Below are 6,000 nucleotides of genomic sequence, written 5' to 3'. Positions count from 1 at the left end.
CTGACTCTGCGACTCCATGGACTGCAGCACGCCAGGCTTCCCTGTCCATCACCATCTCCCAGAGTTTGCTCAAACTCATGTCCATTGAGTCGGTGATGCCATACAACCATCTCATCCTCTGTCGTCTCCTGCCTTCCATCTTTCCTAGCATCAGGGTCTTTTCCAATGAGTCGGCTCTTTGCATCAGGTGACCAAAGTGTTGGAGCTTCAGCTTCAGCATCTGTCCTTCCAATGAATATTTGGGGTTGATTTCCTTTAGGACTGACTGGTTTGATCTCTTTGCTGTTCAAGGGACTCTCAAAAGAGTCTTCAAAAAGCAGTTCGAAAGCACCAATTCTTCGGCACTCAGCATTTTTTATTGTCCGGCTAGAAGGTGGGAAGGCAGGATTTGGATCCCAGTGTGTAGGTGCTGAAGCCCTGCTGTAGCTCACACGCCCTTCCTCAGTGGTTTACCTCAGGGAGAGTAAGGAGCACGGGACAGCCCCCGCCCTCCGCCCAGTTACCTCCCGGTTCAAGAGAAACGCTGAATGAGACGTGGAACCAACAGCCTCTGAGCTTTGCATCCTGTGGGTGGTCCCTCTGGGAAAACAACCACGTTCCTAATTCTTCCTCTTTGCTCCCCAAAGGGCACTGGGAACGGGTGAAGTGTGTGGCTGGGCAGATTCACCGAAGCCCTACGGGAAGCAGGACCCAGAGCTGGGCTCGGCCCTGAGCATCAGACAGCATGGAATCAGGACTCTTGCCAGACACACGTGTGGTAAATGACCTGGACCCAACCCGCCGCTGCCTGGGGGGCCTCCCTCCCTCTCTCTCATCTTAAGTTTATCACCCTACTCTGGATGGTGTGTGGTTTTTAAAGAAGGGGCTTTCTTTTTTAGTTCTCCAGGGTCTGATAGGGACAGACCCGAGGCTTATCTTTGCACATGTTAAAGAAAATAAAAATGGAAAAAGAAAACAAAAACCCACTTCTACTCCAACAGAACAGGCTGGGCTCAGGTGAGCTGCTCTGCCTGGTGGTAAAGACATCGACGTGGGCAACATTCTGTTTCCCGATGGCTTCTCCCGGTGACATTCCAAGATGCCTGTGAGGTGGGAGTTAGGAAGTAGGACAAAGCCCCGCAGTCTCTTTTTCTCTGTCTACTCCCATTCGAATCTGATAGACTTTCACATTCTGATAAAAGCCATAAGTTTAGCTGGGATCAAGTGGTAGGGAGGCCACGGCCATCGTTAGAGTCAGGTTTCGAGTTTGAAGAACCGGGAGTTCCGGGCGTTTGAAGAGCAGCTGTATGTTCTTCTCAGTCCCCTTTTCTCTGTAACCCTGTTCTGCACGAGAGGCTCTTGTGAACTGCAGTCAGATCTCAAACATCTTTTTCTACCATTCTGCGGTTTCCACCATTAACGCAGTACTTTTTTTTTTTTTTTCCTTTCTGTAGTGAACGTTGTAAATAGGTTATGTGTAGGGGGCAAGACTTCTCCAGCTTAGATGGCTTCCTGAAGAAAGTGGTGTCTTTAAAGGGACCATTCTGCCCCTCCCAGCCCTGCTCACCTGCAGATTCTCCATACAAACTCCAGGTTGAGTGGTTGGACTGTAGGTCACCTGAGTATAAACGAGACAGAGGGTCAGAGTGAGAGCAGCCGTCTGTTCCTCAAGTTCCGACTCTGTGGCCAGTAGATGGGGAGGATACAAATGATTCCTTCCTTTGCTCTCCTCTGAGGACACATTGTCCTGCATCCTTTTCTTCCTATGGTCTGTGTGAGGAACCAGAAATGCAGAGTTCCTTCACACAGGTCTTCCGGCCTCACCTGTGCGCCGATAGCATCAGTCCATGCAGTCTCAGAAGATCAGGATTAGGTGTTCAAAGTGGGGCAGGCTGTCACTTGCTCCCTGGGGTAGAGCATCTCACAGCTGAGTTCTCCTTGATGCATGCGGGTCCTCTGGAGGGTCTTAGGGGAAGTGAGCACAGTGGCAGCAAATGGCTCTGCCTTAAGGAGTATCAGAAAGAAGAGACGCAGTAGGGGCCTAGGCTAGACGAAGTGACTCCTTCCTTTCCCCCTTCTCTCTCTGGTCTGCCTAACACTGACCTAAGATACCGGGTTAAGCCATCTTCCTACGTGCTCAGGCAGGTTCGCCCAAGACGATCGTCTAGAAGCCGTGCCTGCACACCCGAATCTGCTGGCATCGAGCCCTGCTCAAGATCCACATGCTACCCCCTCTAGAGAGTCTGAAATGCCCCTCCCCATCTCATCTCCTAAGACTGAAAAAGTTTTAAATCATGTCAACCAGATAATGCTTGCTTTATGTGAGAATTCTTTTGGCAGAATGGATACCAATTTTCACAAGTCTTTTCCTATCTATGTATTCTATATTAAAAGTGATAAAGTCATGTTTCTGGGGCGTATTCAAGTAGCTGACAAGTAATTATTTAATAATAGTACATTGAGTGCACTGTAATTATTCTCGCCGTAGTCAGGTCATAGTATCCAACAGAAATTTCCTACCAACCTGCTGTATCCAAAGTTTTGTAAAAAGTTGTAGAAGTTGTTGATCTTTTTGATTTTATATTCAAAAAGTCTCTTTTTATAAATATTATTTATTATACAATGTATATACCTTTGAGTTAACTAAGATTATATATTATATAAATATATATATATTTGGAGAAAATATATTTCATCATGCAGTTTTTTTCTGTTAAGTCATTAAAGAGAAGGTAAACAAACTGAAAACGGATACATTGTACAGTGTGTGGAGTTTCCAGAGTCATGCTCAGGAGGTCCAGAATATCAGGTTCTAAATGTGGGAGCCTCCACTTTCACTCTGAAATGAGGGGCCTCACTTAAGGTCATCTCCTCTGTTTTCTCAGCAAGATCACCTGAGATGTCATGGACAATAGGTCTGATCTACTCAAGGGCTTTCTCACAGGCTTACTTTGTTCTAAGTCAGCTTCTAAAAGAATTTCCACTTTTATACCTGAATGACTTGGGCAATAATTCATCTCATAGACTCCAGCACTTCCAATGCACAAATTAATGTCACAGACACTCAAGAGATACGGCTCAAGGATAATGGACCATGGGGTTGGCCACCAACTTAATCCCTTTCAAACCCATGTTTTCAACTCTATTTATTGGGAAAATAGAATTTGCCCTCCTGAAAATTAAACTTTGAGTGGAACTGGCTCTCCCCTGCTAGCTCCACTCCAAGCTTTGGAAGGGGCAGCTTGGTGGCAAGGAAGAATTGGTGTGCCCTGGCCTCTAGAATGGGCGTCACTGGAAGGGTTAGACTTATTTGGGCAGAACAGACCCACCAATGGGCATGCTCTAGGGAGGGCATGCTCTCCTTGGACCGCGGCTTCAAAAGGACTCACCCGAAGCTTACAGGTAACGCCTTTTCAACAGCCAGATGCTGTAACTCAGTTTTATGACCACAGACAATCCTTTGGTCTTCAGGCCTGCCCATAAAATGTCACCTTCAGTTTATCTGGCACAGCAAAAACGTTCTCTCCTCTCCCTTTATTTACCTTTATTAGGAATTAAGTAAATTCATCTCACTTCACAGAAGAAATAACAGGAAAACAGAAGAATCTGCCTTCTGTGGTGGAGGTGGGCTGCCTGGGCTCTAACCTCAGATGAGGGAGGGCTCCTAGAAGCTCATGAATTTTCTTGTGCCCATGACGTGTCTTTAGTACCTGAAAAGCTGAACCCACAAAAATGGTTCATTTGTGCAATGAATGGGACATGGAAAGGATACAGATCTTCGTGTCTCATGAGGCTGCCTGTCTTCGTGTTTCACTTTTACATACAGCTAGTAATACTCATCGACCCCAGTATTTTGGGTACTTGTTTTTTAACCTATAAAATTGCTAAATGTTCAAATGGTCCCTAGTCACACTCACCAAGCCCATTTGTAATCCTTTCTATGATTAATTATGTTCTATGATTAAAGAGAACACAGTTTATAGCAGTGCTTGAACATTTAGTTTCTCCAGAAGCATAAATACTATTAAACATCTAAAAACAAGAGGAAGATCCAAAAAAAAAAAAGTCCCAAAGAAAAAAAGAAGCTAATGTAATGAGTTGAGCATTATTATTTTTCAAAGCAGTGTTAGTTTATGAAGGAAGAAGAGAGGTCTGAGAGACAGTTCAAGGATGAGATACAAATAAAGGCAGGAGGAAGAAGCAGAGAGCGGGGAACGATGATGGTGACATTATTCTAGGTGCGTTCGAGGATAGTGTGCTAATGTGAGAGGTTGATCTACACACACACACACATGCCAGTGAAGTTGTTGAAATTTCAGCAAAATTATGGTTGGTACAGTGTCATCATTTCTCCTAGCTCAACAGAGAACTTGCTGGGAGGCAAAACATTATCTCTGCATTCATCTTATACTCCCGAAAATAGAGCGAGAGAGTCAGCTGTGTGACGAGTGTATGTTGGGAAAATTTCAAACCCCAGTCCTCCTTGCAAACTGTCTCCACTCCTTGGGAGTCCAGCCGATCGCAGGCGCCATCTCCTGCATCTTAATGCCACGGTGTCCACACAGCACACGCCCTCCATGGGCCCGGCTCCAGTCTTGGCACCGCTTGCCAAGCTGAAGAGAAACTTCGGGTCATTTTGCAATAACTTCTGAAATTTACATGCTTTTCTGAACTCTCATACACACCTTTCCCAGTCACTTCTCTGAAGAGGCTGATGGATCAAGCTGTCAGGCAAGGAAAATGAAATCTTTACCTTCTGTGTTTGGGCTGGGTTGGTTGTTTATAGCTGACTCAGTGCTTCGACAAGTCTGTTTACCAGGATTTGATTATTAGACACACTTGAATCTACTTTAAGACTTGTTGCTGAAACTTAGGCTGTTCACTGTAATTTTTAGGATATGAAAGTGAAAGCTGTTCAGCTGTGTCCTACTCTTTGCAACCCCATGGACTACAATAGTCCATGGAGTTCTCCAGGCCAGAATACTGGAGTGGGTAGCCTTTCCCTTCTCCAGGGGATCTTCCCAACCCAGAGATTGAACCCAGGTCTCCCACATTGCAGACAGATTCTTTACCAGCTGAGCCAGAAGGGAAACCCTTAGGATATGAAAAGGCAGCCTTAAAACATATTTCAGGTTTAACTACCATGATCCAGTTTTTCTGTGTTACACTTAAAAAAAAAAGTGTTTGGGTAAAGTTGTAAAACTTTAGGAAGGAAAAAATAACCCCCTTTTTTGAGGTGTCAATTACATCTTCTGACAAAAAGTAGCCTGTTAACAGTTCATCTGCAGAAATTAAGGCAGTGGCCAGAGTCACCATCGCTCTATCACCAGGCTGTGTTGTATACTCGCTCTGCCTAGCATCAGCTCTGAAGAGTTCTGGAAAGGCTGAAGCCCTCCAATCCCAAGGTTACACGGGGACCAGGAAGATCCTCAGAGGCCTCCTCGCAGGAGGGTGTGCACAGCTCCCAGGGGGCTGACCCTGCAGTCAGAGAAGCTCTAAGGACGCCCTCTCCCCACAAGTCTTGCTGGTTTTCTGGGTGGCCGTTAGTCCTACCCTGTGCCACCTCTAAGCACCAGGGTTTAGGCTAAAGATGTGAGAGCTCAGAAACATGCCGGATGGATGAAGGATACCAAAGTGAACCATGTGAAGAAAGCTCACTGAGGGCGTTCGCATCTTCTGGTTTGTTATGTGTCACAGGAAGGGCTACTTCTATTTGGGAACAATTTTCCTTTCTGGTTTACTGCTAACCCGCGTATGGCTTTGGTGTACTTCAGTTTTTTAATAAGAAGAAATAAGTAAAGGGGGTATAAAGATTCTTCTCGTATGCCAACTTTATATAAAACTGGCTACCGAACTGTATTTGTCAAATCATATTTTCTAAATAATTAAAGTCAGAGATTTTAAAATAAAAATCTTCATCTCCTTACACTAGTTAAAACAAGGAGGGGCTTTTCTGAGCCCCTTCTTCATATCCTCTGGTCAGTTATGCATGTTGTCTTGTACAAAATATTGGTCTGTTAC

The sequence above is a fragment of the Bubalus kerabau genome, chromosome 4, assembly GCF_029407905.1.
Source record: "Bubalus kerabau isolate K-KA32 ecotype Philippines breed swamp buffalo chromosome 4, PCC_UOA_SB_1v2, whole genome shotgun sequence".
NCBI lineage: Eukaryota > Metazoa > Chordata > Mammalia > Artiodactyla > Bovidae > Bubalus > Bubalus kerabau.
The sequence above is the reverse complement of the archived record's forward strand: the minus strand, read 5'-3'. Positions refer to the sequence as shown.